Source organism: Notechis scutatus, chromosome 6, assembly GCF_049901735.1.
Source record: "Notechis scutatus isolate UNSWTSFEM ecotype Mainland chromosome 6, rNotScu1.2, whole genome shotgun sequence".
In the NCBI taxonomy this organism is placed as follows: domain Eukaryota; kingdom Metazoa; phylum Chordata; class Lepidosauria; order Squamata; family Elapidae; genus Notechis; species Notechis scutatus.
Genome location: NC_142014.1, coordinates 16,655,969 through 16,668,350, shown reverse-complemented (window position 1 = coordinate 16,668,350; position 12,382 = coordinate 16,655,969). Strand labels below are relative to the sequence as shown.

The 12,382-nt window shown below is 38.2% G+C and overlaps 1 long non-coding RNA gene across 1 annotated transcript in view; it reads right to left on the bottom strand.

Annotated features, from left to right (window-relative positions):
* Window positions 1-11,113, bottom strand: part of LOC113422938 (uncharacterized) — a 66,188-nt gene extending 55,075 nt beyond the window's left edge. The window contains exon 1 of the long non-coding RNA XR_003372315.2: window positions 11,064-11,113. This is a non-coding gene — a long non-coding RNA (uncharacterized LOC113422938). The remainder of the gene's footprint in view (window positions 1-11,063) is intronic.
* Between the last annotated feature and the right edge of the window lie 1,269 nt (window positions 11,114-12,382).

Here is a 12,382-nt window from a genome sequence, read left to right as displayed (position 1 = left end):
TTGAGTTGAAACACTTCGGTATAGCTCCCAAATCTCTTTCTCCTACTGCCATCCTGAAAGCATCCATCATCTCCTCCAAACAAGGGCTGGCAGGTTCAATTAATGCTCCGGAGGGAGGGCCCCCACACGCTCCCCCCTGAACTTTAGCTGATTGCTGCTCTTTGTCCATTTCTGGGAAAAGAACTCCAGGGCATCAGCCAAGCCCATTCAAAAAATAAAAGTGAGACTTGGGAAATAAATGTCAAGCATCCAGACAGTGTCCATGATATCAATCACTCCGAGATGTTATATCTCCAATTGATTTATTAGGAACAGATCTGGCATGTTCAAAAGCAATTTCCCAAGTGAAAGCTTTTTCGCGCATTACACAGAATCCACCTTCTCTCCTCCCTTCTCTCTTTCCACTTCTACACTTCATAAATTACGAGAACCAATTAACTGTAACTGCAAATTCTTAATACGACACACAGAATAACCTTGAACTTTTCAACTCCTCTAACTCTCTTAAAAAAATATGTGGCAGCTGAATTTCAAAGCTGACATATGGTTGTACAATTTAAGCCATTACTTCCAGGCAAGTGGTGGGATTCAAAAAAATTTTTACTACCGGTTCTGTAGGCGTGGCTTGGTGGGCATGGCAGGGGAAGGATACTGTAAAATCTCCAGTCAGAGGTGGTATTTGCTGGTTCTGCGCACTACTCAAAATTTCCACTACCAGTTCTCGAGAACTGGTCAAAAACCTGCTGAATACCACCTCTGTTCCAGGCCCTTTCTCCTACAGTTCACTTTCTCATAAACCAAACTGAATTGAAACAAAACCAAACCAAAGTAGAGCAGTGATATTCATGGTGTCACATCCCAGAACTCAGACCCTGACTCTCATAAAACTGCTCCAGCTGAACCAGTGGAACATCAGACTCGGGAGCACTAAGCCAAAAAATCATCTGAGGCTGATCAAACACAGGCACGATCAGATCAGGTGGAGCAGCAAGATGATAAGGCATCGCCTCCCAGCCTTGGACTTGGTGAGCAGAGAGCAGAACAAAGATGGTCAATGAGGCTTCTTGCCAAGCAATGGAGAAACTTATCTTCACTGAAGATAGCTGGCTGCAGTCTGATTTAAGAGGCAGCCCGTGTGGTGGTATGCTGCCGTTCGCATCAGTTCCAGCGATCTGGTAGTGCTGGTAAGCAGTTGGCTCTGCCCACCTGCCCTGCCCTTTCTGTCCTACATTTCCTTTGTTTGTAGCTCAGCTAACTCATGTGGCAGAGCTGTGCCTCAGCTGTTTTACTCACCAGTGCTAAGTCATGGTAAGTAAGTTTTCAAGCTTAAAAAGCATGCTCCCACAGAACCGGTATTAAAAAAAGTTTGCATCCCACCACTGGGCAGCCTTATTAAGTTTCCCTTCCAGTGTAAACAACTCTCTGATCTCCTGCTCTGGTATGTCATTCCAATGAACCCTGCTTGTGAAATCCTGATCTTTGGATGGTATAGACAAAGCTGACCTAACTCTTTGAACTTTGGATTGGATTTTGACTCCTTTTCTGCACACCCCTATTGAAAGTAAGACTACTTTTCCTTTTTATTATTACTCTTTAGGCAGAGAGGAATGCAATTTTGTTTTTACAAGACTTTGTTTGTTAAGTAGCCACATAAAGACAGTATGAATTTCTCTATACCACCAAAAAGTCTCTCAGGAATATTAAAGTATGCACATGCTGCTAAAACCTTCCCAACTACACCTTACTGTGAATTGCTTTTGGGTGTGATTTAGGAAATTAGATTTGGAAGAAATGGATTCTGTGTCCTCAGGAATATAATGGCACAGTAAACAGTTTGCATGTTACATTTTTAAGCTGCTTTGGGAAGCTCATAAAGAAATATTTAAGCTTTATCTCTGAGTTTTATTTTAATTAACAGTAGATTAATGTCATGGAAACTTATTTATTTGTCCGTTTGGTTTTGCACGGATTCTGCTCCAAAACTTCTATAAAAACTTTATATGACCTGTTAATCTTGCTAACACATCATTTCATTCTTTCTTTCTTTTTCATTGCTGAAAATATTCAAAAGTGAGTAGTGGGAATAAGGTGAGAATATGCAAGCCGCCTCCTCCAAAAAAGCAACTTTATAATTAGATTATGAAAGAAGAAATTGACTGCTAAGCTATGCTGTATCTGTAGTAGAATAATAATAAGAGTTGGAAAGGACCTTGGAGGTCTTCTAGTGCATGCCTGTCAAACTGGCAGCCTGTAGGCTGGATATGACCTGCACAGGCCACGTCTGGGCTCATGCAAGCCATGCCCACCCCAGCTCCTCAAAGGCAAGAAATATCTCAATATGTCATGATACTGCCTGTAATGCAATCAGGTTTGATACTCCTGTTCTAGTGCAACCCTCTGCTTAAGCAGCAGACCCTATATCATTTCAGATAATTGGCTGTCCAGTCTTTTGTTATAAGCTTTCAGTAATGGAGTACCCACAACTTCTGAAGGTAAGCTGTTCCATCGGTTGATCGCTCTCACTATTAGGAAATTTCTCCTTAGTTTTAGGTTGCATCTCTCCTTGCTTAGTTTCCATCCATTGTTTCTTGTCTTGCCTTTTGGTGCTTTGGAAAATAGTTTGACCCCCCTGTCTTTGTAAGAACCCATGCTCCTACAATCCATTCAGTTTCAATCCATCTCCCCAAGCAGCATCTCCCAGTTATCCTCAGCTGATGTGACCTTCCCATCACAAGACCCTGACATGACCCATATCTGACATGACCCATATCTGACATGACCTCCCCATCAAAAGACCTACTAACAACATGAAGCTCTTATAAACAGAAGAATACTGACACCGGCAGCCCCCAAATTCAGCTGAAGACATTACCTAGCCTGGTAACAAAATGTTTGGAAACTAAGCTACAAGCTTGGAGAACGAACCTCCACCCTCACTTATGGGAGCCCCTTAAATATTGGAACATTGCTATCATGTCTCTCACAGTGCTTCTTTTCATTAGATATGCCCAGTTCCTGTAACCAATCTTTATATGTTTTGGCATCGAGCCTACTAATCATTCTTGCTGTTCTTCTTTGTACTCTTTCCAGAGTCTCTACATCTTTTTCATTTTGTGATGACCAGAATTGGATGCAGTATTCGAAGTGTGGTCTTACTAAGGCTTCGTAAAGCAGTACTAATATGATCTTGATTCTGTTCCTCTATTAATGAAGCCTGGGATTGCATTGACTGTTTTGGCTGCTGACACACACTGTTGGTTCATATTGTCTATCAGGACTCCAAGATTCCTCTCACAATTACTGTCATTAAGCTGAGTTTCACTTAGTCTGTACCTATACAATTGGTTTTATTTTCCTAAACATAAAACCTTACTTTCACCTACAATGAATTTCATTTTGTTAGATGGGGCCCAGTGTTCAAATCTGTCAAGATCTTTTTGGATCTTGAGCTTGTCTTCTGGGATGTTGGGTATTTTTTCCAGCTTAGTGTCACCTGAAAATTTGATGAGTTTCCCCTTCTATTCCCTTATCTAGATCATTTATGAAGTCATTGAACAGTACCAGGACTAAAATGGAACCTTGGCGTAACCTACTGCTTATTTCCCTTCATTTCAATGTAATTCATCACAGACTATACACAGAGTACTATTTGTCAGCCAGTTACAAACCCATTTGGTGATAGTGCTGTCTAGCTCACATTTTTCATGTTTGTAGCTTGCCAAAAAATAAGTGGTGGTCTACTTTATCAAATGCCTCACTGAAATCTAAGTATAGTATGGAGACAGAATTTTGCCAATCCACTAATTTAATCACTTATTAATTTCTCAATAGATATTGGCAACTAAATGGAACTTAGCTTAATAAGTCTTTATTGATTAGCCCTTGGGCCATATCAAAGGAACTTAGCAAAGGATAAATAGATATGCATGAAAAGAAAATAATACAAGTGGGATAGATTTTCTTCCCTAGTAAGTTACCCTGTCTTACAAGGAGGGAATTATCTCTCTGTGTCTCTCTCTTTCCTTTCCATTTGGTTTGAACTCAGTTATATTTTTAATCTGTTCAACAACTAGAAATAAAATGTGCATTAAACACATATGCATATGGACACTATTAGTATCAAAAATGACCCTCCATTTGCCAGTTAAATGATATAATTTATGCACCAAGTAGTTGCACATTGCTTCAAGGTGCTATTGAACTGTTTATATTGGTTATTGCTTTCTATTGCTCAGTAATAAGAAATTTAGATGGACAATGTGAAGCAAAGATCAGATATTTGAACATCAGTACCAGTTTTGACTAATGCAAAAAGCAGATAAGTCTTTAGGTATAGTTTCCTTACCAAGAATGACCTGCATTAACACAAATATAAGAATTAAGATGAAAATGATCTGCTTATCAGAGCCCCAACAAAGAAGCTAGAAGTGATGGATGTTTGAGTGGAGGACTCTGGTTGTCAAATGATTATCATGATGGATAAGATAGCATTCCTAAAAATTATTCACGCAGATTGTGATTTTGGAGTTTCTTACAGATCACCAAAGTCTAGTAAGAAATATTGGACCATCTTTTAGCAAGCAACTATTCATTCTAACAGAAGGGTAGAGACTCAAAGAGTAACAGGAGTAGACAAGAGTAACCTACATTTGTGTAAAGCAGGGTTGTCAAACTCAAGATCCGTGGGCCAGATCCAGCCCACAGGGTGCTTAGATATAACCCATGGGGCTGCCCTGGAAACAGTGAAGGAGTGACCCATAAGTGCTTCTGCAAGTAACTCAGGAAGGCCACACGTGGTCCTTCTGAGCTCAATTTTCATTGGCTGAGTGCTTGGGCCACCACAGGTGCCCCCGACACAAGTGACATTGAGCTGGCCACACACACTTTGGCCATGCCCCCCTTCCCCCACAAGGCCAAACACAACCCTGATGCAGCCCTCAATGAAATCAAGTTTGACATCCCTGGTGTAAAGCATGGTGGAAGTTGTCTAGAAAAGCTGTCTTTGCAGAATGATCTGTGCATATTCTTAAGATTAGAAAAAAAGGACTTCCTGTACGAAGACCCCTGGTGATGGAGTAGTTAGAATGCAATATTGCAGGCTGACTCTGCCCCACAACCTAGACTTTGATCCTGAAAGGGGCTCAAGGTTGACAGCCTTCCATCCTTTGGATGTTGGTAAAATGTTTGGGGCAATATGCTGACATTGTAAACCACCCAGATAGTGCTGTAAAGACTTAGACATAAGTCTAAGTATTGCTATTCTGAGGATTTCCTTAATTTTCTGTAATTCTTTGAATACGTGCCTGGATGATATGTGTCTGATAAGACTGACCTAATATGAGGAATGAAATATGTTGAAATATGTGATCAATCAGTGGGTTCCTTATTTGATGAAGTAATTCTACAGATAGAAATAGTGTCCAAATGAGCACTACTTCTACCTGCAGACTTTTTTATTTTAGCTAGTTCATGAAATGAGGCCTGGATTGGTTGTGTTTAAGAGTATCTTGGCGATGTTTTGGAGAGGTCCCAGTCGCCATCCTCAGGCTGGTGCTTTCGGCTTCATGCCAGTGCAAGCAGTGTGTGATCGGAGCTGCCGCCTCTATAAATACTGGTGGTGGGGCTGGTGTGCTGGGCTGGTTGGCTGCGCTGCTGCCTCTTGATTGGTTGATGGAGTTGATGTTGGTATAATGGGCTGTGTGATGGCCTTGTGAGTTTTGTTGTGGAGATATCCTGGATCTTGTGCTGTAATCTCCTGGGTCATTTGTTTTGTAGTGATCTTTTTTCCATTAGCCTCTCGTGTTTTAACGGCTTGGGTAATGGGTTGTGTGATGACCTTGTGAGATTTATTGCTGTGGTATCCTTGGTCTTGTGCTGTGATATCATGGGTCATTTGCTGTGTTGCAACTCCTTGAGTTCTTGTGGTGTAATTTCCTGAGTTTTCTGATGTGATATCCTGAGCAGGTGGCTGTGATTCTGGGTTGTCTAGTCTGGCTTCGTGTTTGGGGTCTGGGTCTGTGTTCTTGGCGTGTGTCAGCTTGTTTGGTTTTGAGGTCAGGGGGTGCGACAACTGGTGAAGTAGCCATGGTCTGTTTTCTGGATGGTGGTTGTCCTTCGTTTATAGGATGGGCTTGGGTCTGGGTCTGATGAAGGGGGTTGGCGATGGTGTCCTGTGTTGTTTTGGGCCTGGTGTTGGTTTTCGTGGCTGGGACTCGTTTGTTGGTGAGGGCTAGCTTCCAGATGTCTGGAAGGTGGGAGGTATCCCATCTATTCATGTTATGGGGGTGTTTCTCTATCTCAATGGCTTCCCTGATTATTTTTTTGCTGGAGTGTTCAGTGTTGGATATTAATTTGGTTCCTTCAAAATTAATTTCATGTCCTGTGGCCTTAAGGTGCTGGAAGAGGGAGGAAGTATTTTCTTCTCTTCTGATTTTGTTTTTGTGTTCTGCGATGCGTGCATTTATTCTCCTGTTGTTTTGTCCAATGTATGTGGCTGGGCGCAGCCAACCAGCCCAGCACACCAGCCCCCACCAATGGCACCAAAACCCTAGCCACTTTAGAAAACTCCAGCCACAGAATTATCAGAGAAGCCATAGAGATTGAAAAAAGACCTGAAAGCATGAATAGAAGAGATGACTCCACCAGACTGTCAATTATCTGGAAGCCTGCACTCACAAACAAAAAAATCTCCACACCACAAGCCAGGCAAACACCTGGGCACAAACAGAGTCCCCCGAAACCTCCAGCTCAAACACACCCCAACCAGGCACCCAGATGGAACCTAGCTTCCTAATAAATGATAGCCATCCGTTTACTCGAAGCCAAGCCACACCAAAAGCCTCCAATACAGGAAACACAATGTTGCCAGCCAATCAAGACAAAAAAAGCTACAAAACAGACAGAAGTTATTAGAAACACCAATCAAGCAGAACACAGCAAACTCCAACACCAATAAACACAGACCAAGACTCCCAACCAATCAGGATGAAGAAAAAACCATTCTAACACAGCAGTAAGCTAGCACCAAATTTAAAACAGAAACGGCTACGAAAGCCTGACTCACAGACGAACACAATACAGAAGCCTGATGATGGCAGATGAGATTCTGCCGAAACGTCACTACAACTTTAAAAGCACAACTATAATGATGTGGGAAAATACCCGAACAAAGCTGAATACCATACATATGTGTGTGTGTGTGTGTGTGTGTGTGTGTGTGTGTGTATATCTCCTATTATATTTTGTTGTTATAGTTCAACTGTCTTTATTGTATATTCTCCTGTTGTATGACACCCAAAGTATCCAATAGTGTTTGGTTAATTTTTAATAATTTAAAAAAACTTTATATTTGCAAGGCTATGTTTGTCTTTGAAAGGAAGATCAACTTTATTTATGTGGAAATTCGCAAAATGAAATTCTTTAAGGATACTTAGGGCTATATGAGAGATAGGAACTTTAATGTTACATGCAGTATGATAATATTGACTCTTCCTTTGCCACTGAATTCATTGTTCGGTATGAAATCAGACAGCAACATTCATAGCAGAATATTTAAGCAACTATGACTGACAGATTAGGACATTTTTAAAAATGTCAACTCATCTGCTTTCAGCTTTTTATTAATACAATGTGAAGGACAATTCTATTAGTAATTCATCAGTGAGATTAGTAATAGGTATCTGAAATTAGCATAATTTCTCACAAACAAATTTTGGCAGACTGAATTTTGATCAGATAGTTTTAGTAGATCATGGGAATACTATAGACACATTCTATGGTGATTACAGCAATCGTTTGATAAGGGACCACATATAGAGCTGGTTAATTCTAGGCTGGATGGCATGGTTACATAACTGACTTAAAAATTATACTTTATATGCTAATCAAATATTTTTCTTCAAATAAGAGAGAGTAATGAGCAGTGGTGCCAAACAGGGATAAATCTTGGATCTATTACTATTCAATCTTTTTATTGATGGAATAAGTACCAGATTTTCAAGTGGCACAAAGTTAATGGTATAGGAAATAGCCCAGAAGATAAAAATAAAATTCAAAACTTTTTAAATCCTTCACTTAGGAAACAAACAAACCCTAATTTCATGTAGTGATTAAGGCCCTAGGCTAGAAATCAGGAAGCTGAGTTTTATTCCTACCTTAGGCACAAAACTAGCTGGATGTCTTTGGGCTAATCCCATAATCTCAGCTCTAGGAAGAAGGCAGTGGTAAAACACATCTGAAATATTGCCAAGAACAATCTAAGGAATGATCCAGGCAGTCACCAGGATTTAAGACTGACTTGAAGTTACAAAATAGAAAATAAGAAACAAAAGGCAACTGTACAAGGGGAAGGATCAGATATGGGTATTTGGTAATAATATATTGGGGGAAAAATATTGGAAAAATAGTCAATTCACCACTTGAATATGAGCCAGCAATGTGAGATAGTTGCAGAAAAGATAAATTAAGTTTTAGGCTGAATTAGCAGAAGTCTTATTTATAGATCACAAAAGAAAATTTTCTATTTTATTTTGGTTTGTCTGGATTATGCTCATTCTCATTATCACGCTAAGAAGAAGAAAAAATGATTCACAGATTCACAGAAAAGCAACTAAAGTGATCAAGGAACTATAAACTTAGCCCTTAGAAAGACTGAAGGGTTTTGAGAAAATATGACTGAGATGGGATATATTAACACTCTTCAGACAGATAAAGTTATTTGGAATTAGAAAAATCAAATCATCTTTCTTCCCAAAGTTTACAATACATAACAATGTCATGAAAGTACAGGAAGACAGATTCTTACTGCACATTAGAATTAGATGGTACCCAGATTGGTGATAGTAACCATCTCTTCATTGCATTTATTCAAAGGGAAGGTAAACAGTCAAATTTCTTGAATACTTTAATTTAGATTTCTTCACTGAATGGGAGGATGGATTCAATACCTAAGATGATCCATTCCAATGCTAGGATTATATGTATTAAATACAATTTCTATTCACAGAAAAAATGAATATTGTCCCAGATTTCACATTCAGATTAACAAAATTCTCCTCATGTCATCCCCATTTGGAATTAATCAAATCTATCGTGATAACTTTGTTGATGTTCCACTGATTGATCATATTTGCCATATGGGGATTGGTTAAAAAAGGCAATATCACATTTTTCAACACCTATACATTGAATGATGCTCAATGTTCTCACTCAAAGTAGACATAATCCTTCAGCTATATCTGGTTTGGGTACTGAGAAAGACTTTGATGTTGCTTGTTGGAAGTTTTTGTGGACACCCTAACTTAATTTTGCATGTCCACAAAATTTGATGTTTGGAATAATTTGATTTATTCAACAACTAACATTGTGCAATTAACTTGTCATGACTGTTACAAACACTTGTGTTTAACTTGAGGTTTTCTTTACATTTGCAGAAATATATATAATAATTATTTCAAATAACAACTGTTCAAAAATATTTGTCCCAGAAATATTAATAACGGTATCACTGCTATTATAAAAATATTATTTTTCATGTGTGGGAGCAAGATTCCATGCACTTAAAAACTATACTCATGTTCAGAGGTTAAACATCACATATATTTAATAGCCAAGATTCAAAAATCTCTGTTGAGCTTGTTTGTAGTATGCATATATGAATAAATATTTACTGAGTCAAGTTATTTGAAATTATTACAAGCTTGGGATGCAATTTCCCTTGTCCCAAATCCCGTAAGTAAGAAATATATCCCTATTACATCTGGCAGTATATAATACATTTTATTTGCTCTTATCAGAATTGAAATGTTGGTCTTACAGCACTGCTTATATATATATTTTAATAGATCTACTCTGTCACATCATTTTTGGGGAAAGGGCAGAGTATGAGCAACTCGGGAACTTTAACTTTGCAATAGAAAACTGGGCTGCTATTAACACTGTTCCTCGAAAATCCCTTGTACTACATTAGTTGTAATGTACTGCTGGCAGAAATCCTGGAATCCAAGGAGGGGATGTAAATATTGGTACTTGATTTTTATGAACATAGTTGCAGCATTAATTAATGTAAGTTTTTTGCCATGCAAAGGCCATAGGAGTCTTGAAGAGCATGAGATGTCAGCTCATTTTTATTATTTTGCTTTCCCCATTTCATTTTTGAGGGCCCATATTAATTTTTTTTCCATTGAGTTTCTGATGGTTCAGCTCATTTCATTTTTCTGTTTTATTGCTCTCTTGTTCCAAAGGTTTTGCATGTCATTTGCTTTCAGTATTAAATGTTAAATGGAATGCAGGAGCAGCCCATGTTGAGATGCTTAAAACTTTGGTGTTTCCCATCGAAATGGCAGAAAATGCACAAGACATATTGTCATCTTAACAACAAGACACCGAACATGTCAAATTTCAAAGAAATTGGATAAAAGACTTTATAAGTATTTTTAGAGGGAGGGAAGTTCTAACAATGTCCATGTTTTACACTTCATATTTTTCAGAATGTTACTTGGTGTACTCAGAATATCAACATTCTAATAGTAAAAGCCAGAGTTATATTATATTACAATCTGCTGAAATAAAATGAAAATAAAATATATGTGCCAAAAACATTGATAACAATATAGCATGAACTAATTGCAAAATGTCTTATTAAGGACCATTATGACCAATACCTTATAAATACAACATGCCTTCAAAGAAACTTAGCCAGATGTTAAAGGTGCATAAAAAGACACCATCAAATTCATTATCAACAATATTATTTTTATCTTCAAACCATTTTCATCATGTTGTTGGATAAAAAGATGAGTAGCAACAAGTATCAAGCTGCCCTGGATATTTGGTTAGAGAAAGAAATATCTACTCTAAATGAACATTCTTATTACAACTGCACTGGAGTAGAATATAAATTGGTGTTTTAATTATCCCAGAGCCACATAAAAAAATCTTATCTGAATATGGTATTTGTCTGTATCTTCTTTGGAATACTGTCAAACAGATTATATTAAAATATGCTAATAACATCATCCTGTGTTATTTTTGGCAGAGGGAGATGTTTTAAGTAGGTGACTCACCTTTGCTGTAAATCTGTGCCCCTAAAGAGTCTGAGCTCGTTATTCTGCTCTGATCAAATTGACAATCTTCATCAAGGGTTCTTGGTCTAAACTCCAGCTTGGAATAATCATTAACCATAGCTGTTATATCATCTAAAGGGAAGCAATCTTTCTTTTCCAATGTGTACTTCTCAAATGAAAAACTATTTTTCCTTAAACCAAGGTGCTAAAACTACTGAGTAAAATATGATTTTAGCCACAAATAAAAGATTCTCACACATTTAATTTATTTCATGCTATTTAGTTCTATCTTAATATAGACATCTGGGGTCTGCAAGTTATATAAGTCAGTGGTCCCCAACCTTTGTGGCTTGGCAGCCTGGCAAGGAGGGAGAGGGGAACTGGGCTGTGTGAGCAGTGGACCAGCATGCACATATATGTGCAAGCAGCTCAACTCAGTATGGGATGCACCTGATCACAACTGCCAATACCATAGTGTTGGTTCCTACAAAAGCAGCTATGTAGCTTGTTCATTATACCTTCAAGCAGGATGATTGAAAAATTTGGTTCTTCTCAATCATTTTGAACCTCCTTTTTTTTTCAGCAGCAGCAGCAGTGGTGGCAACAATCATCATCTCCTCTTCCTCTTCCCCCCCTCCTCCTCCTCTTTCTCTTTCTCTTCCTCCTCTTCCTGGAGGAATTTTGCATCCAAAACACATAACCTTATTTCTTGATGATCCCTAAGGAAGGAACTTCTTAACTCCTCAATTTGAGATAATTGTGGATGAATAAATAAGTATATTTATAATCCACGTCATTTATGTATGTATTTCCATTCTTTCTCATTTCCCATTTTCTAAATAAACAATTGTATGATTTTCCATGAACACGCCCCAACCTGTGAATGTTTGGGGATATTTGTACTGTGAAGTGTTCACTTTTCCACCATATGCACTTTAATATTGGTGCTTAAAACAACTTGAGAGTAGTGTCAAAAAATTCAGAGAAGTTTTACATTGGAAGATTCATTGTGTTGCTTTGGATAATGTGGGTGATTCAGAGCAAGACATGCATCTCAAATGAGTAAAAATTAATTGAATAAAATAAACAACAATGCAATCTCTAATGCAACCAATATTATAGATCAGAAATATAACGTGTATCTTTCAGAATATTGCTGAACTTCAGTTCCCTTGCTCCATTGCCCATATTAAGTAAGAAGTTGGAAGTCATGGACAGCCAATACTAACCATCTTATATTAATTAAATGAGTGCCATTAAAAGGTGCCTTAGTATTTAATGTCTCAATCAGGAATAAAAATCATGCAGTATTTAAATAC